The 24,767-nt window shown below is 37.5% G+C and overlaps 1 long non-coding RNA gene across 1 annotated transcript in view; it reads right to left on the bottom strand.

Moving 5' to 3' along the window:
* Positions 1-24,110, bottom strand: part of LOC142547750 (uncharacterized) — a 61,420-nt gene extending 37,310 nt beyond the window's left edge. The window contains exon 1 of the long non-coding RNA XR_012820727.1: positions 24,019-24,110. This is a non-coding gene — a long non-coding RNA (uncharacterized LOC142547750). The remainder of the gene's footprint in view (positions 1-24,018) is intronic.
* Positions 24,111-24,767: the final 657 nt, after the last annotated feature.

Below are 24,767 nucleotides of genomic sequence, written 5' to 3'. Positions count from 1 at the left end.
ATGAGATCTTATCTATGTGGGCACTACCATCACTTCATTTCAACGGGTAAGATCTTGCCACACATACAATTTCAAAAAAAAAAAAGTGGGTTCTATATATGCATGGACAAATCTTGGCCATCCATCCTATCATGGGGGCAATGCCCACATGGGTAGGATAAAATAAACCGTTGTACCAAGCCAAAAATTATAAATGGATACATTGTGCAAACAACCATAATTGTATTCATTTATACCTTCATAGTAATTGTGGTGTTGACCACATTCTATTGGCAATGCAACAACTATCCAAGCCATGCATTTTTACATTTTAAAGGCTTACTTTGGCACAATATTTTTGAATCTAACCAATTATTTCAATAGCCATATTTTCGAGAATTAAAAGGAAAGGAAGGTGATACAATTCTATAGACTTGTAACAACACAATGAAAGAGGAATAATGGTATTTAAATGAAGTGAATAGCCATGAATGAATGACATTTCAACTGGTTATTTACAGCCTATAAATAGTGGCCAAAATTAGAGTAAAATCACACCAAAATCACATCAAACACCCTGATATTCTCAAGCACCAGAGCTGTAATTTTTTTAGCAAAAGGGCAAATTTTATTTAAGTTTTAGAATTTAAGGGAAATAAATTATGATATTCATTGTAGCCTTTATGCATACACCCTTGTACCAAGCCAAGAGTTAGAAATGAATACATTGTGCAAACAACCATGATTGTATTCATTTACCTTCATAGTAATTGTGGTATTGACCACATTTTATTGGCCATGCAACAACCATCCGAACCTTGCATTTTTAAATTTTAAAGGCTTATGGTAGACTTAATTGTGGTGATGAGAGTCAAAACCAGTAGGTCACGATAGCTAAAACTAGGAGACTATATAAAAGCAGAAGCTCTCGTATCGCGTTAACAAAAGCAGTACTCTTCGAGTACTTATCAGCTTAGAAAAACCATAAGCAGAACGTAGCTTTATAAGCAGAACTTAGCTTAAGCAGAAGTAACTTAACGTCTTTTACTTTATCGTTACAATCTTAAATGTTATCGTTACTTTACCTAGTACTAGCATTAATTGCACCATTAATTTTGTACAAAGTTATTTAATACGCCTTACCAGTTTTGGTATAAAGCAAAGACTGATTATTCTGAAAGTTTTCTGCAGGACCCTCTTTTTTAGGTGATAAAGCTGATTCTATCAGAAGTCAAAAGAGACCGTTTTGTTTATGTTGGACTCAAGTTTTCTATATATATAGAGGTCAATCCTTTATAGAAAACAATGTTATTATCATTATCAACGCAACGATTATTCCAACGTGAGTTTTGAGCTTTCATCAAATATTTATCTTCTAGCTCAACATACAGAAAAGCAGCACACGCTTTATTATCCATATCCGATATTCTGAGATCACTTTGTGTTGTTTCTGTCTCGAAAACCTCTTCAAGCTAAAAACTTTACTATATCATTGAGAAGAGTTTGTAAACTGGAAAAGAGTATTTTCCAGAACTTTGTTGTAGTCGTTTTATTGAGTTGTGTAACTAAGAGTTTCAGTAGGCTAAGAGTAAGTCCTGCTGAAGTGGGTGTGTACAAGTGTTGTACTGTAATATCCAAAGTCTTTTAGTGATACCTTCTGGAGACAGAAGAATGGGAGACGTAGATGATTTTATCTTCGAACTTCCAGAAATAACCACTGTTCTACTGCCTATTGTTTTATTATTTCTCATCGTACTCCATTGGATCGTTTCCGCACTTATTGTGATCTGCTGGATTTACATTCGAACAAGACCAGCTATAATCTCTAACAGGATTCTAGCACCCTTTACAAAATCGTCAAACAAAGGAAAGAGTTTATTTACCCCCTCTAAACTCTTTATCGATCCCCAACAAGTGGTATCAGAGCAGATTTTTATTGTTTTAAATATTTACAACAGATATGGCACACTTCAGCAAAGTACCCATGTTTTCAAAAGAATATTTCGATGACTGGAAGATCCGGATGCAAGCTCATCTTGCAGCTCAAGACGATGACATGTGGTTTGTCATCACAGATGGTTCAGTGAAAATTTTAAAGCCAAATACAGTTATTGCTGTTACTGAGGATGCACCACAAATGGTTGAGAAGCACAGAAATGAATGGACTGGCGAGAACAAAAAGAAAGCCAATCTAGACAATGTTGCGAAGGACATACTCTACAAAACACTTGATAAGAACACCTTCAGCAAGATCAAGATGTGTTCTACTGCAAAAAAAATTTGGGAAAGACTCATCCAAATCTGTGAAGAAAATGAACAGACAAAGAAGAATAAGTTGTCTGTAGCAATGCAGAAATTTGAAAATCTCAAATGAAAGTTGGAGAAACTCTGAATGAGTTTGATGAACGTTTCAGCAGCTTAGTTAATGATGTAGCAGCTCTGGGGAAAGAATATGGCAACAGAGAAATAACACTCAAAGTTATGAGAGCTTTACCCAGAGAATGAGATGTAAAAACTATGGCTATGAGAGTATCTAAAGATCTGAACAAGTTAGAACTATACGACTTGTTTGCAGACTTAAAAGCCCATGAGTTTGAACTCGTAGTGAGAAGTGGAGAAGAGCCCTCATCAAATCCACCTACCAAGGCTCTTACTGCTACTGCTACTGCTACTACTGCAGTTGTTCTAAGTGCATCACCTGCTATTGCCATTGAAAGCACATATGAAAAGACTGCTGAACAGATCAGCAACGATGCAATATCTCTATTTGTGAAGAAGTTTTCCAGATTCATGAATAAGAATCATCAAGCTTACCAGTGTCCTAACCGAAACTTTAAGAAGGATTCACCACCTGGTGACATGGCGTTTCTCAACTATGGAAAAGTCAAGCATTTCATTGCTGATTGCCCAAAACTAAAGCAGGATGATCAAAAGAAAAAGGAATACAAGAGGAATGACAAGAAATCCAGAAGAGACCGCAAAGCGATGATTGTAGAAGAAAGCAAGTCAAAATGGGCGGATTCTAGTTCTGAGTCTTCTGACTCAGAAAGTCATTCCAGTGATAGCGATGCAGAAGAGATCAAATGTCTCATGGCAAACACTGAATCAACCTCGACATCCGGAGAGTTATTTGACTATGACTCTAATGAATTTACACGAACTGATTTGGTTAAAGCACTGCATGACATGGTAGAAGAGTACTCAAGACTCTCTCAATCATTCGAGGAAGTTAAAACTGAAAATCAAAACTTTAGAGATCAAATCAGTAAGTTTACTTGCTTGTAAGAAAACAGCTGTAGTAATCTAAAAGTTGAGATAAGTAAGTTGAAGACTGAGAATGATAGAGTAAATGCAGATTACCAGCTATGAGATCTGAGAATCAGAAGCTATCAGTTCTGGTAAATGCATGGAACAAGTCTTCTGTTTCATTAGAGAAGATGCAAGAATTGCATAAGCAATCTGGAGACAGGAGTGGTCTCGGATTCAACAATAGTGAAAGCACTTCTGAAACAATTACTAAGCCAGAACTGGAAACAAACAAAGGGAAATACATTCATTTTGTAAAATACAGTGTGGTATATGAACCAGTAGTACCAACTGTTCGAGTTGAAAGGTTTTTGGATCAGACAAACAGAAGAAAACATTATGGTCTAGTTATGTTGAACCTAAGGGAAGAGTCCAACAGAGTTATGGATCCAGAAGGGGATTTAACTCAGGAGGACAACCCTCAGTTTAGAAACAACCAGTACTATAATTTTAGACCTGTTCAGAAGAAATACAGACCAGACAACAAAAACAGAAAGGAAGAACAACATTCTAAGATGCATTCTGTTAGAGATAACAGACCTTCTGTTGCACACACATCTGTGGATACCCGAAGTACAAGGTCACCTAAAATTGTACAAATGTGGGTTCCTAAAGGACTGATAAGGCTCGAACCCAAATAGATTGGGTACCAGTTACTAAAACTTATGCTTGCAGGAACATGAGAGGAAAGCCAAGATCAGCAGCTCCACATGGTATCTGGACAGTAGATGTTCCAGACATATAACCGGACAAAAGAGTCTACTCTCAGAAATAATGAGCTGTACTAGACCAAAGATAACTTTTGGGGACAACTCAAAAGGTAAAACCGTGGGCAATAGTAAGATTATCCATGATAACATTACTATAAATGACGTGCTCTTGGTTGAAAATCTCTGTTACAATTTGATTAGCATTAGTCAACTGTGTGATAATGGTTACTTTGTAGCTTTTTAGAAGCACACATGCACAGTTAAAGATGTTGATGAGTTTACTCTATTAACAGAAAAAAGAGAAGGCAACACTTACAAAATATCATGGAACATAGATCATGTTAATATTCCTACATGTTTAGTTGCCTCCTTTAACGATAAACATTGGCTATGGCACAAGAGACTGAATCACCTAAACTTCAAGTTAATTAATTATCTCAAGAAGCAGAACATAGTTGAGGGTTTACCTGATATTAACTTCGTTAAGAATCATGTATAGTTCTGCATGTCAACTTGGTAAACAAGTAAGATCTAGCTTCAAAAATAAAGGTAGTAAATCAACTTCAAGATGTTTAGAATTATTGCATATGGATTTATTTGGTCCAATACCTATAATGAGCTTAGGGGGAATGAAGTATACACTTGTTGTTATTGATGACTTTTCTAGATTTACTTGGGTGATATTTCTTAATAGAAAAGATCAAACCAGTAGCCTCCTGATCAAGCTTCTGAAAAAGATTCAAAATGAAAAATCAGTTTCTGTCATTAAAATCAGAAGTGATCGGGGCACTGAATTTACTAACAAGATTCTTGAGTTATATTTAGGTGAATATGGCATTCATCATGAATATTCAGCTGCCAGAACGTCTCAACAAAATGAAGTAGCTGAAAGGAGAAACAGAACTCTTAAAGAAGATGCTAGAACAATGCTAGCAGATGCGAACATCTATCAGCGCTTCTGGGCAGAAGCAATCTATACAGCGTGTTTCACACAAAACAGAACCATGATCAACAAAAGGCTGAATCAGACTCTATATGAGATATGAAAAGGAAGTAAGCCTAATGTATCTTATTTTCATGTATTTGGTTGCAAATGCTTTGTGCACAATAATGGTAAAAATCATTTGTCTGCATTTGATTCAAAATCAGATGCTGGATTATTTCTTGGATATTCAGCAGTAAGAAAAGCATTCAGAATTTTCAATAATAGAACTCTTAATGTTGAATAATCTATTCATGTTGTTTTTGATGAAGATAGCAGTGCTCCTGGAATTTCTAACGTGCCAAATCTAAGTAACAGATTAGACATGATTCATCTGGAACTAGATAGTGAAGATGATGCAAAACATAGCGTCAAAGATGCTCAAAATCCAGAACCAGACATTCCTCTGGTAGAACCAGTTGTTCAGACATAGGATATACCAGAACCAAAAGTTGACATTCCAGAACCTGCTATTGCTTTAGCTGAGCATGATCCGAATCCATCAAACTAGGGAGAAATTTCTTTAAAACCTTTTGTTTGGAGAAAATCTTTGGTCATTGGTAATCCAGCAGCTCCATTAAGAACCAGAAGGCAAATGATTAATGAATATATGCATGCTGCTTTTATCTCTCAGGATGAACCAAAGAAGATTGAAGAAGCTCTTCTGGATTCCAATTGGATTGAAGTTATGCAAGAAGAGCTGAATCAATTTAAAAGAAATGAAGTTTGGTTTCTTGTACCTAGACCATCTCATCAAGCTGTTATTGGAACCCGGTGGGTATTTAGAAACAAGCTAAATGAAGAAGGTACTGTTGTCAGAAATAAAGCAAGACTGGTGGCTCAAGGTTTCAGACAAGAAGAAGGAATAGACTATGATGAGACATATAAACCTGTAGCACGGCTTGAAACCATCAGAATATTCTTAGCCTTTGCTGCTTTCAAGAACTTCAAAGTTTATCAGATGGACGTAAAAAGTGCCTTTCTAAATGGTCTACTGCAAGAAGAGGTCTACGTTGAACAACCTCCAGGTTTTATTGATCATTTCTTGCCGCATCATGTATTTAAATTACACAAAGCCCTGTATGATTTAAAACAGGCACCTCAAGCTTGGTATGACACGCTCTAACAATTTCTTGTCAATCATAACTTTACAATCGTCACAGTAGACAAGAATTTGTTCACTTTAGTTAAGAATAAACATATTTTATTAGTACAGATTTATGTTGACATTATCTTTGGGTCAATTAACCCCAAATTATGTGCAAAGTTTTCTAAATTAATGCAGGAACAATTTGAAATAAGCATGATGGGAGAATTGACATTCTTCTTAGGACTGCAGATTAAGCAACTTGATACTGGAATCTTCATAAATCAGGCTAAGTATACTAAGGAACTACTGAAAATGTTTGGCATAGGAAACATGCTCTGCTATTTCCACTCCAATGAGCTCATCTACTAAACTTGATAAGGATGAAAATGGAATTTCAGCAGAGGTAACTCAGTATCGTGTTGTAATTGGTTCATTGTTATATCTTACTGCCAGCAGAACTAATATTATGTTTGTTGTTTTTATTTGTGAAAGATTTCAATCTAACCCTAAGCAATCACATTACATTGTTGCTAAACGTATTCTGAAATACTTAAAGGGTACTCAAAATGTCGGCCTATGGTATCCAATGATTCTTCTTTCAATCTTATTGGATATTCAGATGCTGATTATGCAGGTTGTAAATTGGATAAAAAAAGCACTAGTGGTTTTTGTCAATTTTTTGGTGATAGGTTGATCTCCTGGTTCAGCAAAAAGCAGACTTCCATAGCTATGTCTACTGCAGAAGCAGAATACCTTACTGCTGGAAGCTGCTGCTCTCAAATACTGTGGATGCAACAACAATTTAAAGACTATGGAGTTCAAGCCTCTGAATCACCTATATTCTGTGACAATGCCAGTTCTATTGCAATTACGCATAATCCAGTACTTCATTCCAGAACGAAGCACATTGACATCAGACATCATTTTATTAGAGATCATGTGCAGAAGAAAGACATTCGTCTGGAATATGTTCCTACTTATTAGAAAGCAACATATATCTTTACTAAACCTTTACAAGAGAATAAGTTTTCTTATTTTCGTAATGTTCTCGGTTTAATTGATTTGTCTTAATTACTGTTTGCTATCTTCTGTTTTCTTTTATGCAGTAAGTAAAGGCAGTAGATAAACAAGAGATATGATAAAATAGAATATTTCATTCATAAATCAGATGCGTTACATTGCCTAAGCTATTACATTTGTTGATATCAGCAGTACTAAGACTCTGAGCAGGAACCTAACTAGGAGCTACTGGAATCACCCCCTTTTTTCACATGATCATGGTTTGTGAAAGGGATGATTCCGCAGCTCAGTCCTTCTAAAACTATGGAATAACCCCCCTCTTTTCGAATGATCGTGGTTGCTAAAAGGGATTATTCCACAACTTATTCTAACATAATTTAGAACAATCTAACTGATTATTCAGATTACAGGTCAAGGAATTTCTTCCAAGTCTTCATCTCTTGGAAAAGGATGTCTTCAAACATCACTTTACGAGAAGTTGGTAGTCGCCTTTGAATCCCATCTGCTGAATCTGCCTCTGGAAAAGACTCCGAGAGAATGCTTGCACCATCCATTTGATTTGATTTGATAAATGTGTAAATTACTTAGTTTGTGTGTGTGCAGGTATTTATATTAAGCCTCAGGGAAGCTAAAGAGTCACTTGAATGTTCATCTCATGCACGAATATCAAGAGTCATCTGTCTTTCCTTTGGATGTCGAATATTCGCTTTTAATATTTATTTATTATTTGCATTTATTCAGGGGGAATAATTTTATTGTGAACGATATTTCCGTGCCATGTCATAATCAGAAGAAGATTTGTCTTTTCGATAAAACAATGTGTCTACTGGTCTTTATAAAAGTGCTGGATATATTTCAGTACTTTATGACTTCCAGTAGATATTATCATAAGACGACAAATCCTCTTCTGATTTTCTACAGTAACCGATTGGACATCCCGCCTATTTTAGTATATTTTAAAATTTTGGCGTACCTGACACTCTCAATTTAACTTTTCAAAAACTCAACCGCAAACATACTGACACGTGTCCTAATGTTTATCTGACGGATGTACATTTTGAATATTTTCCCCCTTTTCGATCTCATTTCACCTTTTATGATTTCAGACTTTTGCTTACTAGCTACTGCTTTCTCTCGCATTCATCTACTACAGAATCTACTTCAAATTCTTTTTGTTTGCAGAAATGGCTAGAGCTTACACTCTAAATGCTTATCAAGTCAACTTTGCATCGGTTCTGACTATCAAAGACGAGAATCTTGTTAAGATATTCAAAGCAATTGAAAAATCTGGTCTTAGAAGACTTCTGGAAGCACCTGCTATCATATACAAGACTACACTTCTGGACTTCTATGCGAAAGCAACTGTCGAGGATGGGAAATCATTTACTCCCTGGGAGGTGCATCCATCTCCATTGATGCTACACTATTTGGATTGACTTTCTTTCTTCCATGATCAGGTATCTCTGACTTTTCTGATATTTCAAAGGAGGAGATGTCCACTGCTCTTACCTCCTTCTCAGCTTCTGGAGAGGAACTCTCTCCCTCTTGCTTCAAGAAGCTTCTGAAAATGGAATATCAAGTGCTTGCCGATATCGTGGCAAAGGCACTTCTGGTCAAAGCTGGTACGTTTGATAAGCTGACCAAGGAGAAGGTACAAGTGATGGTAGCTATCACTTCTGACTTTAAGGTGGATTGGAGTCGATTCTTGTTCAGAATCATGATGGATATGGATGTGAGGAAAGCTACCTGTTTTGCTGTTCATATCAGCACGATGTTAAAGGATGCTGGTTTTTCTCACACTTGTGAACATGATGCTTCTTTTGTAACAATGATCGATGCTGCCAATGTACATGCTTTGAGGCCAAAGCCCACTGTGGCCGAGTTTGTTGCTCTGAAGAAAGAGGTTGGCGATGCTCAGACTGAGGCTCAAGTGCCTCAAAAGAAAATCAAGAGAAAAAGAGTGGTTGTCTCCACTGATTCGGATAAAACAGTATCTGAGGAGTCTGCTACTCCAATCAAAGCATCACTCCCTGCCACCCCTAGCAAGAAGAAAGCTAGCACAGTTCTCCGCCTCAAGAAAAATGCAGCCGTTGCTGATTTAGACATTGTCCCTTTGAAACAAGTGTTTCCAGAAGCCACCTCATCCCAACCAGAATCTGTCCCAGTCTCCAAACCAACAGTCACATCTACTGCCACCACCTCTACTTCTGTTCCGATTTTCAGACCCTCGTCTGGAGTCGTTATTCGAGAATCTACTGCAGGGTCTTCTACCTTTAGACCCGTACTGCCTGCCTCCTCTTCAGATAAAGGCAAGGGTAAACTTGTTGCAGAACCACAATCTCTTGGCACCAAGTCATCCGTTTTAACTGGTATTGATCTTCACATGGAGAAGATTGAGAAATCTGCCAGTGAAGGCATGATTTTCTTTGATGATTGTCATAAGGTTCGAGTTTTCCATCCAATAACATATTTCAAAACACTAGGTGCATATGAAAAAATTGTAAAGAATGAAAAGAAGGTTTTTTATTTTGCCAAGACTGACAATGTGATTGAAGCAATGAGCAGTCGAAGCTTAATTCTTGAGCAGCATAAGGGTCAGAAGCTGGAAACTGTTTTAAATACTCTTAAGTCTAATTTTGACTCTATGTTTCCCACCGCTGCTCAGGATCAGAATGTCATCCAAATTTTGACCAATAGACTGAAATTGATGAATGAGCAACTTTTTGCTCAAGAACAGGCCTTTGGAGAGCCTGTACAGTATCAGGTAGGCTTCATCCCAGACTTTATTCAGAATGAGCCAGTTGAGGAAAGGAATATAGCTCCTCAGAAGCTAAGGTTTCCAGTACTCCTGCATCCCAGAAGCAGCCTACTCAATCTTCATCACTTGTCTCTATTCGAGAATTGGCTTCAGTTGATGAAGTCATTCAATCTATTGCTCTTACTGTCTCTACTGCACTAGAAGCAGTTCAGGCTGATGATGTGGTCCAACCAGAAGCTCGACCAGTAGACCAACCCATGGCAGAATCAGATGCTACCCCATCTCCATCACTGCCGAATCTGGAGGTATTCTCTGCTGAACATCAAGCGGAAATGGAAGCTATTTTGAATGTTCAATCTGAATCTATTCCAGCCGCTGAGCAACTGGAAGCCACAGAAGCTGCCCAACCATATGAGAGTGCAGCTCCTGAACCAACTACTACTGGAGGCACTTCTGCAGAACTGAATACTGCTCCTTCTACTTCTCAACCAGAAGATGCCCCTTCTACTGCTTTGATTCTCCCTCCCTCAAGATCCCCTGCTCATAATGCTCAACTTGAAGAGATCAGACATCGTATGCTCGAAAGAACACCTTCCCCAACAGAAGCAACATTTGATCTTGAATTCGAGATAGATATTCTGAGGAGAAATCTTGATAATCTTTAGAGATTGTTAAACAGTTGTCTTTTGAACGTGCTAGTGAGGTTAGTGCCACCAAATTCTTCCGTGACAGCATCTCAAAAAAAGTCACTCGCACGGCAGAATCATCGGCCAAATTGCATGTCAAAACCAGCCTTTTCAGACAAAATGTTGTCTCAAGTCACGCCAGCATCTTGCTTGGTCATTCTGACATCATTAAAACTGTCTCTGATCATGATTCGGCTATTCAATAAGTCTCCACCAAAGTAGAAGCCTCGGACTCAAAACTTGTAACTATTGATGCCAAGATTGAGTCTCAATCTCAATATATTCTTGATCTAAATGAACGAGTTTCGAATCAAGGACCATTTCTGGAGATTCTGAATAATGACATTCTTACTCTTACTGACCGAGTGGATGACTTACTCACTCGTGTTTAAGCCAATGATGCCAAAAAGGGGGAAGCAGAAGGCAGAGAAGAAGGCAGATCTGGAAGACAACATGCAGAATCCTCCTTCAGAAACAAAGATCCTCAGGATGAGGAAACAATGTTAAGAGACATTGAAACTGATGATTAAATTATTTTGAACTCTGTTTTACTGTTAGTTTGTTTATCGATTATCTTATTTGCTATCTGCTTTCATATTCATCAATACTAACATCTAGGTTTTGGCATCACCGCAAAGAGGGAAATTGTTAGACTTAATTGTGGTGACGAGAGTCAAAACCAGTAGGTCACGATAGCTAAAACCAGAAGACTATATAAAAGCAGAAGCTCTCGTATCGCGTTAACAAAAGCAGAACTCTTCGAGTACTTATCAGCTTAGAAAAACCAGAAGCAGAACTTAGCTTTATAAGCAGAACTTAGCTTAAGCAGAAGTAACTTAACGTCTTTTACTTGATCGTTACAATCTTAAATGCTACCGTTACTTTACCTAGTACTAGCATTAATTGAACCATTAATAATGTACAAAGTTATTTAATACGCCTTACCAGTTTTGGTATAAAGCAAAGACTGATTATTCTGAAAGCTTTCTGCAGGACCCTCTTTTTTAAGTGATAAAGCTGATTCTATAAGAAGTCAAAAGAAGCCGTTTTGTTTATGTTGGACTCAAGTTTTCTATATATATAGAGGTCAATCCTTTATAGAAAACAACGTAATTATTATTATCAACGCAATGATTATTCCAACGTGAGTTTTGAGCTTTCATCAACTACTTATCTTCTAGCTCAACATACAGAAAAGCAGCACATGCTTTATTATCCATATCCGATCTTCTGAGATCACTTTATGCTGTTTCTGTCTCGAAAACCTCTTCAAGCTAAAAACTTTACTATATCATTGAGAAGAGTTTGTAAACTGGAAAAGAATCTTTTCCAGAACATTGTTGTAGTCGTTTTATTGAGTTTTGTAACTAAGAGTTTCAGTAGGCTAAGGATAAGCCCTGCTGAAGTGGGTGTGTACAAGTGTTATAATATAATATCCAAACTCTTTTAGTGATACCTTCTGGAAACAGAAGAAGGGGCGACGTAGAAAACTTTATCTTCGAACTTCCAGAAACAACCACTGTTCTACTGCCTATTGTTTTATTATTTTTCATCGTACTCCATTGGATCGTTTCCGCACTTATTGTGATCTGCTGGATTTACATTCAAACAAGACCAGCTATAATCTCTAACAGGATTCTAGTACCATTTGCAAAATCGTCAAACAAAGGAAATAGTTTATTCACCCCCCTTTAAAATCCTTATCGATCCCCAACAGCTTAGTTTGGCACAAGATAATTGTTGAATCTAACCACGCATTTCAATAGCCATAGTTTTTAGAAGTAAAAGAGAAGGAAAGTGAAATTGTATGGTATAGAAAATTCGAACTACGTAACCTAATTGCATCCAATTTATGATTTTACTAAAATATATGTTTAATTATTTTAAAACTTTAAATGCATGATTATTGCATGTATATGTGTTTTATTTCATGGTTTATTAAGGTTTCATGCATTAAGGCTTTTAGTGGTACTTCCCGCTCGAACGAGAATGAAGACCGGGGATAGTAAGGAAAAATATTTTTATTAAATAATTATTTTTAATTATTTCATATATGGTGTAATTAATTACGATTTTTGAAAATGGATCTTGGTGGGCTATTTTTACTCGTCAGGTCATATTTTAAACTGGTACACAAAATTTAGCAAGTCGGGGAACTTTTTGAGGGATCAGACAATATTTTCAAAAACGTACCTAAACGATATATTTTTCGGGAGTGTTTTTGGGCTTATGGGGTAATTTTATTGCTTAATGGGCCTAAAATCATTTTAATCTCTTTATTTTTAATTAAGGGCTCATTAGCACTAATTATTTTATTAAAACCCTACACCCAAACCCTAACCTAATCTCCCTACACTTTGGCCGCCCCACACCTTGCAGCAACAGCAGCAATTTTCGAAAAACTACAGCAGCATCCTTCGAAAATTCTCCCAAGTTTGCAAAGAAATCCTTCCCCGCCTCTACGGTGCAAGTTCTACACGAAAGTCTCTAAGGTTTCTAGCGTATAAACGCAAAGGCACGCTCAAAATCCAGTTTTTCTCATCATACACATCATTATATGTGTATTTGTATGTTTTTGCGTAAGAAACATCAAATTTATCATTGTGAGTTGGTTTTACACGATTTTGAAACAAAAGCATGCATATTTTTTTCATGAGGCTCACGATTTCTTGCTTGTGTGTGTAAGGGGACTGCTAAATATCAGTTTAGGGGCGGTGTTCATCATGTTGGAAGACGTCTAGGAGGAAAATTGGATTTGGGGACCGAAACATGCAAAGGCCGAGGGGTTGGTCGAGGGTTAGGGCTCGATATGGATAGATTGGGTGAAAGGGATGGGAGCAGTAGTGCATGCCTCAGTTTCGGCCGTGGTTCAGACCCTGGTGGGTGCGTGACAAGGCTGGGAAGGGGCCGTGAGAAACTGGACACAAGGGTAGAGGCAACGTGAAGGTTAAAGGGCTAGTCGGGTCACTTCTTGGTGAGACCGACCAATCCCCGTGCATGTGTCTGTAGGCGTGAGTAGGGTTGGTTCATCAGGGAGTCCACGGCTTGATCCTGATCCTAGAATAGTTGGTTAATGGCTGATCACATTGGTTCGGGTATAGGGTCGAGTTTTGAGAGGCTAGGTGCACTAGGGTTTGAATCTTGAGGAGGGCCGAAATTTCCAACAGCTGGTCGAGGGTTTTCGAGGGTCTTAGGTGGTCTGAAACAAGTGGTTTAAGGGCTGGTCATGTAGGTTCAAGTCATGGTTTAAGTTTTAAATAGTTTGGTCGAGTTTCGAGTTGATTCGGGTTAAAACCAGGACGCCGATCCAAGTTTTAAAACGAATTATAGAAGTTCTTGCATGAGTTCGAGTTTACGTCCAAGACATTATTATAATATGTTTTGAGGTGTTTTAAGGAGTTCGGTTGGCTTCGGGTCGAAATTTTAAAGTCCATTGGTAAAATGGTAAATTAGGTGTTTTCAGGGGCAAAATGGTCATTTTGCACCTGAGTCGAGTTCGTAGTCCTGGCAACGCACTGATCACCAAAATTGCATGTTTAAAACGTATATGTTAATATGAACATGAATTTTTATGGAAATACTAAAAATACGTTGCATGCTTGATTTTAAGGAAATTTACATATATGCATGATTTTTATAAGTGATGAATATGATGATATGTTTTGAAGGATGAGAGTTGGTTGTGACTAATACGAATACGAATAAGAACATGTAAGGCCAAGGCTCAGGAGATGGGTAATACTGTCGCTGATGTCCCCGTCGTCGGGTACGACAGTTTTACGTAGATGTATCTATCGATTAACGCTGATACGAAAGTCACAACTAATGATCTAAATTCAATTAAAGAAAATGAACACGCATATGTTGATATAATGAGATATGTCATGGACACATTATACTTTGACATGGTATGTTTAAGTTCATGCTTTTAAGATCATGAAATGTATGTTAATTACAGTACTTTTCACTGTTGCATGTTATGTATATGTACTTGTTATAATAATTCAGGTGTGTTGAGTCTTTAGACTCTTTAGGTGTGAATGATGCAGGTGACCTCGATGAGTTGAGACTGGAGGCGCTGAAAACTGAGTAGGCGGAGCTGGGGGTGCTCACGATGACGCGAGGATCTTGTATATTTTCGCACTTTATGTTATGAGTCAGTGATGATACTATAATGGCCCGAAAATTCATGTTTGAAAATTTGTGAAAAAATTTAAAATTTTCTTTTTAAAATAATTAAGATGCCTCATTCACAAAATAAACTGATAAATCAAGTTTAATGTTCAAAATTGCAGCGGAAGAAATTATTTAAAGTAATGCAACAACAGATAAAATGTTTGAGCATAAAAAAATGGTAAATGCTGTAAATGAGGTCCTCGGGTTCCACTACTGCCGACCCAAGCTAGCTCACTGGTCCCCGCCCTCGGCCCCGACATCATCAGCACCTACAACAATCAAGTCTAGTGAGCCTAAAGACTCAGCATGCATATATCGTAAATAACGAGTAAATAATATAGTAAAATTTGCATGAGAGTAAAAATATTATGTCATGAGGCATAACGTAAAATATCGTGTCATGATTAATTATAATACGTGCATAACTGACTGAAAATCATAGTGAAAATGTTTGCTCCTTGGAGCCCTGTAATGAAATAACATGTAATAATTTTCTGTTGAGATTATGGTCTACGCAAGTGGCCCCTGCACTGAACTGAACTGAACTGACCGGTAACTGGCGACCGGGTGAAATAATGAACGTCTGATAAGACTAATGCCACAGTATACTGGGTGGAACTGAACTGAACTGACTGGTAACTGGCGACCGGATAATACAAAGCTCCCATGATAGTGAAATGGCCACAAGCAATATCGCATAAATCTCAAAAATGAATATTTTATATTTTTATGCACGTAATATAATTAAATGGCATAATGAAATATCCTGTATTATTTTACCACATGGATTGGATCGTTCCCAGGCTCGCTGCGACCTAAATTTATCATGAAAAATATGCAAATGGTTTTCTTGACCAAACTTTGTAATTGAATCCAAAAACGAGACAATTACACCCAACGACCTCATATTTAATCATGACTCCGTGCCAACTCGAACCAACACCGAATCCTCATTTAGTCATGATTAAAATACACTTAAAATGATGAAGTAATGCTCCAAAAATTATAAGGGCCGAAATTTTGGTGAATGGAGGCCAAAACATGAAACGCTCTTTACGAGCCGTAATTTCTCGTACGCCCTCAAAAATGATTCGAATAACGAACGGCCAAAAACATGACCTTCCCAACTTGATGAGGCACTGTCTAGTCCAAGGCCATAGGCTAAAAGCCAACCAAGAACTCAAACGAGCCACTGAACCGAAGCAGCAAGTTGCTGTCACAAAAATACAGCAGCTGTGCTTTGGTTTCCTTGCGTTGTTTGCGAGGCTAATGGGCATTGGGGCTTGAACCACCGACCAAAACCTTTTACCAACATCATAAGGAATGATTTGAACCATGGCTAAGGGCCCTAGGCCAGCCAAAATTCGAATCACACCAGAAACCAAACCATACGTCCCAACCGAGCACTAATTCTGCGCGTGGGATGTTGCCGTGGTTCTTGCTGTCATGGACCATTCCAGTGGCCATTTGGTTGACCATGGCATGATCTAGACATCCAGAGGTAGGGTGTGAACCGTGGCTAAGGGCCATAGGCCAACCAAGATCCACACCATTCCACAAAACCCGAAACACACTTGCTGTAAAATGAGAAGGGCCAAAAAGGGAAGGGGCTGTCCTTGTGTTTCGATTTAAAAACCGATGCAACCATGGACCAAGACTCAAAAGGGCGACTTGGTCACGTCTTAGACATGATAGGGAGGTGTTCTAACCATGGCTATAGGCCCCTAGGGCAGCCAAGATCAGACACTTCCCCTTGACAGCAACATGACAGAAAATCAAACACAATATGACACTCATGGGGAAGTTGCTGTCATTTCTTGATTCCAGTGGGTATGGGGCTAGAACCAATGGACAAATGTGTTCCTAACATGTCCTAGTACATGTCTAAATGCAGCTTAGGGATCCTGGACATGAGCCATCCACCTGAAACACCAAAAACAAGTAAACCGTGAGTAGCACAAGGAAGGGCCGAAAATCTGCATCTTGGATTTCGAAATGTTTTGTCATGTATTTCGGTTTTGGATGAAAGATCATGATCATGTAGTGTTTAAAAATCATAATACAACTTTATTGAAGAGCAAAGAACATATACATGCCTTGTTTCGTTTTGAAAAGAAAACGAACGAAACGCAACGACGCGACGCGGAGGAGACGGAGCGTTTTCTTTCTTGCTTGCTACTCGATTTTTCCTCTTGTTATTAGCTATGAGGCTCACGATTTAAAACTCTGAAATGCTCTCAATTTCGTTGACGGGGGAGAGGAAATGGTGGTTAGGAGAGTGAGGTGAAGGGGTTGTAATATAAGAGGGATGGCAAGACCAAGTCTACCTCTTTTTGAAATTTGAATTTGTTTGATATCAAAATGCTTTGTTGGAGAGGAAAATGGATAGGGTGTGGCCGAATCCTACATGCTAAACAAGGCTGGGATATTGATCTAATATTAATTAATTAAGGGTGATTAATAAATGAAAAAATTATCATGCTAAGGGATGACAAGGAAATGGTCAAAGGTGAGTTGGCAAGTAACTGTTTACTCAACTAAGGGGTGGCCGAAAATTGAACAATTAAATGGAGGGAAAAATATTGTTTAGTTAGTAAATTTTTAAACCTTAAGAGCCTTACCTATCTTTTAAATAATTTAAGGAATTAACACCTTAATTATGGAACCTAATTGAACTTATTTCCTACTTACCTCAAGTTACTTAAATAATTCCTTAAATCTCCTTTTAACTTAAATCAACTTATTAGCTAGCTAAAATAAACTCTTGGAATGATTTCTTAATTCTTAAATTCTATCTCAAAACTCCAACTCCAGTCCGGCCTCACTGAATTAACTGAAAAGATAAAAATTTAAACTACTGCATAAAATAATTAACTTTAAAGAAAAGCAGTTAAATACTCATGCAATAAAATCATTTTAATTTAAAATACTAGAATTATGCATGATTTATACGTAGTCTAATTTACGGGTTCTACAGATACATTGAGTTTTGTGTTTCACTTCTTTTTACATGTTGAGGATTTGACATGATTCTGTTTATTGCATTGAAGTTCTTTTAAATCAGTAGTCTAGGGATTTGTTGATATTTATATTTTTATTTAACTACAGTATTTTCTTTCATTGATTGAATAAATTTTTATACGTATGGTGGTCTGTTTTCATTCGCATGCATGTGTATGAGCAATTCGAAATTAGCTTGCAAAAAATAGCAGTATTTTAGTAGTAGATGTTTTAGAAACAATTATGTAGAATTGTAACAGCACAATGAATGAGGAGTAATGGTATTTAAATGGAGTGAATAGCCATGAATGATTGACCTTTCAGCTGGTTATTTGTAGCTTAAAACAAATGGCAAAAGGTAGAGTAAAATCACACCAAAACGACACCAAACACCCTGCCATCTTCAAGCACCAGAATCGTAATATCTTTAGCACAAGTGCAAATCTTAAGTTTTAGAATTGAAGGAAATAAATTATGATGTTCATTGTAGCCTTTATGCATACACCCTTGTACCAAGCCAAGAGTTAGAAATGGATACATTGTGCAAACAACCATGATTGTATTCATTTACCTTCATAGTAATTGTGGTGTTGACCACATTCTATCGGCCACGTAACAACCATCCAAACCTTGCATTTTTAAATTTTAAAGGCTTAGTTTGACACAAGATAATTGTTGAATTTAACCACGCCTTTCAACACCCATATTTTCAAGAATTAAAAGGGAATGAAGGTGAAACATTTCTATAGACTTGTAACAGCACAATTAAGGAGGAATAATGGTATTTAACCACGCCTTTCAACAACCATATTTTTGAGAATTAAAAAGAAATAAAGTGAAACAATTCTATAGGCTTGTAACAGTATAATGAATGAGGAATAATGATATTTAGATGGAGTGAATAGCCATGAATGAAGGACTTTTCAGCTGGTTAATTGCAGCCTATAAATTGAAGCCAAAAGTAGAGTAAAATACACCAAAAGAACACCAAACACCTTGCCATTATCGAGCACCAGAGCTGTCATTATCTGATTTAAGTTTTAGAATTTAAGGGAAATAAATTTTGATAGTCCTTGTAGATTTTATGCATACACCCTTGTACCAAGCCAAGAATTAGAAATTCATACATTGTGCATACTACCATAATTGTATTCATTTACCTACATAGTAATTGTTGAATTTTTAAAGGCTTGGTTTGGCACACGATAATTTTTGGATTTAACCACGCCTTTCCACTACCATATTTTCGAGAATTAAAAGGAAAGGAAGGTAAAACAATTCTATAGACTTGTAACAGCACAATGAAGGAGGAATAATGATGCTTAAATGGAACGAATAGCCATGAACGGAAGACCTTTCAGCTAGTTATTTGAAGGCCTATAAATAGTGGCCGTAGGTAGAGTCTGTTGGAAAATGTGATGCTTAATGAATGAAAATTAAGCAAATTAATCAATGTTTTGATTGAAAAAATTCGAAAAAAAAAACGAAGCTTAATGAACGAATATTAAGTTCGGTTGTACTGAATTAAACTCGAAACGAGTTCATCTAAATTGAAAGAACTTCAAACGAGTAGACAGAACATGTAAGAGACGAAAAATCGAAAGAAAAAAAATTGCGCATGAACAGTAACAGGCGCGCACCTGCGCGCGGATTTGCGCGCAGGTGCGCGCGCCTGCCACCCGCGCGCGTTTCTGCGTGCGTGTGCGCGCGCCTTCTGAGCGCTCTCGGCAGGCGCTGCCGAGCGCTGCTCGGCAGCATGCGAGCGGGCGTGCGCCCCTGCGCGCACAGACGCGTCACTTCGAGTTTTTCTGCGTTTTTCTGACATTTTTGCATTCCTTTGGCATTGTTTGATACTTGTGATCAGTTACAATGGCCAATGGATATCCCTATGAATGAAAGATCATGTCTTTTCACATGAAAATCATTATATGTTTGATATTTTGAAAATCAAATATAACATACACAACATATCATTAGCATATTACCTTCTTCTTCTTCCTTCTTCAACAAGAGAGAGTTTCTTCATTTCCTTGTGATAGAACTTGAATATTTGAGTGCTCATTATTCAAGAGTTGTAGTTGTATCTTGGGAGAAGATTGCCACAAGCCTCTAGCACATTGTGAGGGGCAAATTTTTCTTAAGGAGAAAGTATTCAACACTTGCCTCTACAAAGCCATTCATCTATTTTCTTCTTGCTTTCCTCTCATATTTGAATACCACAAACAACAATCTTAAGAAGAATTTGGATTTTTGATCATTTGCAAGAAGAATTTCAATGGCATCAACATCTACAACACCACATGCAACCACTGCACAAGGAGAGAAACCAGAAAAGTTTTCTGGTACGGATTTCAAAAGATGGCAACAAAAGATGCTTTTCTATCTCACAACCTTGAGTTTGTCAAGGTTCTTGAAGGAGGATCCTCCCACCGTTGCTGAAAACGAGACAGATACCAACATGAGGGCCGCTTTGGATGCCTGGAACCAAAGTGATATCTTGTGCAAGAACTACATCCTCAATGGACTTGATAATGCATTGTACAATGTGTATTGTCAAGTCAAGACCGCCAAAGAACTTTGGGAAATGCTTGATAAGAAATACAGGGCGGAGGATGCGGGCTTGAAGAAGTTCATTGTTGGGAGATTTTTGGACTTCAAGATGGTGGACTCAAAATCTGTGATGAGTCAAGTGCAAGAACTATAACTTCTCTTGCACGAGATTCATGCGGAAGGAATGAGTCTAAGCGAGTCTTTCCAAGTTGCGGCCATGATAGAGAAACTCCCTCCATTGTGGAAGGATTTTAAGAATTATTTGAAGCACAAAAGAAAGAAGATGAGATTGGAGGATCTCATTGAGATTGAGAATAGAAGAGGACAACAAGAGCACCGAGGCCAAGTCAAGTAAAATGGCAGCAAGGGTGAACATTGTTGAATCGAGTTTTCAAGGGAAGAAGAGAAAGTTTGATAAGCAACCACAACAAGGCCAACAACCACCAAACAAGAAAAAGTTCAAAGGAACTTGTTATAACTGCGGAAAACCAAATCACATGGCGAAGGATTGTAGGAAGCCAAAGAAAGGAAATCCTCAAGCCAATGTAGTTCAAGAAAGGTCGATACCATTTGATTTTTCTCAACTTGATTTGACTGCAGTTATTTTGGAAGACAACTTGGTTGAAAACTCCAATGAGTGGTGGGTTGATACTGTAGCAACTTGACACATATGCTCAAACAAGGGGATGTTCTCCACATACACTCCATCGGCCGGGAGAAAACTATACATGGAGAACTCCGCTACATCTGAGGTGGTGGGCACCGGAAATGTGGTATTGAAGATGACATCGGGTTTGGAAGTAACCCTTGTTGATGCACTTCATGCACCAGACATAAGAAAGAACCTCGTGTCGGGGTCTTTGTTGGTCAAACATGGGTTTAGACTAGTATTTGAGTCTAACAAGTTTGTATTGACCAAGAATGATCATTTTATTGGAAAAGGATATCTCGATGAGAACCTTTTCAAGTTGAATGTAATGGCTATATGCCAAAATGTTGTTGAAAGTAATAAAGCCAAAAGTTCTATTTACTTGCTTGAGTGTTCTCATTTATGGCATGTTCGTTTAGGACACGTAAATTTTAATACCTTGCAACGTTTAATGAAACGAGAATTATTTTCTAAACACAACGTCGATCCAACACAAAAATACGAGATATGTGTTGAAGCAAAAATGACCAAAGCGCCTTACCACTCGATTGAAAGATGTACAATTCCTCTAGAACTAATACACACCGATCTTGGTGATTTAAAGTTTGTACAAACTAGAGGAGGGAAAAGATACTACGTGACATTCATTGATGATAATACAAGGTACTGTTACGTATATCTTTTGAGGTCAAAAGATGAAGCTCTTGAAGCATTCAAATGTTATAAGACCGAAGTTGAGAATCAACTAGGCAAACAAATAAAGAGGGTTCGAAGCGATAGAGGGGGCGAATACGGAACACCGTTTGATGAATTCTGCACATCTGTGGGTATAATTCATGAAACGACTGCTCTTTATTCACCACAATCGAATGGCATTGCCGAAAGAAAGAATCGAACTCTGAAAGATATGATGAATGCTATGTTAATAAGTTCAGGACTACCCCAAAACTTGTGGGGGGAAGCAATACTATCGGCTAATCACATCCTGAACAAGATACCCCACAAGAAAAATGACAAGTCACCTTATGAATTGTGGAAAGGTCACAAACCTTCCTACAAGTACCTCAAAGTGTGGGGGTGTCTAGCTAAGATTGAAATACCAAAGGCTAAACAAGAGCGAATTGGACCAAAGACGGTCGACTGCATATTCATCGGGTATGCACATAATAGTAGTGCTTATAGGTTTATAGTGCACAAATCTGAAAATGTAGAAATGAATACGGGCATGACAATTGAGTCAAGAAATGCAGTATTTTTTGAAAATATATTTCCTTATAAAGAAAGGAAAGAAAATGGTTCTAGCAAGCGAAAACTTGAGATGGAGCATGAAGGTCAAGTACCTACACATGATCCAACTCTAAATGAAAGTGATATACCATTGGAAGGCTCTTCAAAAGAGCAAGAGCCAAGAAGAAGCAAAAGGGCTAGAATCTCAAAGTCTTTTGGTCCAGACTTCCATACTTTTATGTTGGAGAATGAACCAAAGAACATACAAGATGCTCTGGCTAGCCCTGTAGCTCTTTATTGGAAAGAAGCCATCAACTCTGAAATTGATTCTATTTTGCAAAACCATACTTGGGAACTAGTGGATCTTCCACCAGGTCCCAAGCCATTAGGATGCAAATGCATATTGAAAAAGAAAATGAGAGTTGATGGAAGTATTGAAAAATACAAAGACAGGCTTGTGGCCAAAGGCTATAGACAAAGAGAAGGTCATGATTTCTTCTACACCTATTCACCAGTTTCAAGAATAACATCCATTCGTGTACTCATTGCTATTGCATCCTTGCATAACCTTGAGATACATCAAATGGATGTTAAAACCGCATTCTTAAATTGTGAACTTGAACAAGAAATATATATGGAGCAACCTGAAGGCTTCATAGTTAAAGGACACGAAAGAAAAGTCTGTCGTTTAATTAAGTCACTATACAGACTTAAACAAGCGCCCAAGCAGTGGCACAAAAAATTTGACAAGGTGGTATTGTCAAATGGATTTAAGATTAATGAGTGTGACAAATGTGTTTACATTAAAGGCACTCGAAAATGTTATGTGATAGTATGTCTATATGTGGATGACATGCTAATAATGGGAATAGTCAAGAGTTGATTAAGGGTACAAAGAAAATGTTGACAAAACATTTTGATATGAAAGATATGGGTATTGCTGATGTAATTCTAGGGATTAAAATCTTTAGAACTCCAGAAGCAATAGTCCTATCTCAATCTCATTATGTAGAAACAGTGTTAAAAAAGTTTAACGCTTATGACTTTACCCCAGTAAAAACGCCTTTAGACGTGAATGTCCATTTGGCGAAGAATCGTGGAGAACCAGTTTCTCAACTGGAATACTCCAAAATTATTGGAAGCCTTTTGTACATCACCAATTGTACTAGACCTGACATCGCTTGTGCGGTTAACAAGTTAAGTCGGTTTACAAGTAATTCTAGTGATGCACACTGAAAGGCGTTGAAAAGGGTGCTTAGATATTTAAAGCACACCTCAGAATATGGAATAAATTGCACAAGGTATCCTGCAGTACTTGAAGGATACTGTGATGCAAATTGAATTTCTTATACCCATGACTCCAAATCCACCAGCGGCTATGTATTTAGCATTGGTGGAGGAGCAGTTTCTTGGAGGTCATCGAAACAAACTTGCATTGCTAGATCTACCATGGAATCGGAGTTCATAGCAATAGATAAAGCTGCAGAATGAAACTTAAGCAGAAGAAGACAACATCAGAGAATCAAAGACAAAATGAACATGAACAAGCACGAGGATGAAGATAATGAAGAGCGGCGAGTCGAGGAGCCAAGGCGCATACCCATGCTGGAATATGCACAACCTTTTCTGAACGGAACACGCCCAAGCATAATGAGACCGACTGTGCGGGAAAATCAATTCGAAATCAAGCCAGCCATCATCCAAATTATTCAGAATACAGTCTAGTTTGGGGAAAACGCACTAGATGATCCCAACACTCACATAGCAGATTCTCTTGAAATTTATGATATTTTTAAGCACAATGGAGATATTGATGATGCCGTACATTTTGGAATTGAGCAATTTGGAGATGGGATTTATGAGAACTTTTATGTTAAGCTAGAGCCTCAAGAATATGGTGAAATTCCAAGATTTGGTGATTTGGAGCTTAAGAAATTGGCATTAAGTAAGCAAAAACCTCAATTGATTAAAGAGGGAAAGTCTTTGGAAAAAAGGGATTATAAGCCAACATGGAGGGTTTTGGGAAGAAATTATAAATGAGGTTATTGTTACAATTTTGGTCGCAGGACTAGTCAATTTTTCATTTTTAGTTCTAAAACTTTCAATTAGAAGTTTAGTACTCAAATAATTTGGTAATTGGTTTCACGTTTAGATTTTTTTCTAGAGTAGTAACGCGATATCATACACGTCAACAGTACCAGGCGTCACATGATCATCAAAGTTCGGCATCATGTTAGCACCTGCAATTTGGTGAAAATGACTAAAAGTGAAAACAATGACCTACTTACTGCACTAAAACTACAACTTGAGAATATTCATGACTATAAATGAAAATTGAACTAGGACAAAGTGAATGTGCTTTAGAAAGGGGAGTGAATAAAAACCTTACAATTTTCATCGCTTTTACCTTTTAGGTGACCTCTATTGATGTCAACAGAATAAGTCTGATCTTGACCAAGCATGCAATAGAAAGGGGAGTGAATAAAAACCTTACAATTTTCATCACATATCGTTTTTCTTTAAACCAAGCATGCAACATGTCTTTTAAATGCTCGTAATTAAATCACAAAAATCATAAACATTTAAAAATAGTAAATTGACATATAAAAATTCATAAACATCCATAATCATTGA

This window comes from Primulina tabacum, chromosome 5 (genome assembly GCF_025594145.1).
Source record: "Primulina tabacum isolate GXHZ01 chromosome 5, ASM2559414v2, whole genome shotgun sequence".
In the NCBI taxonomy this organism is placed as follows: Eukaryota; Viridiplantae; Streptophyta; class Magnoliopsida; order Lamiales; family Gesneriaceae; genus Primulina; species Primulina tabacum.
This window is presented reverse-complemented; position numbering and strand designations above follow the sequence as displayed.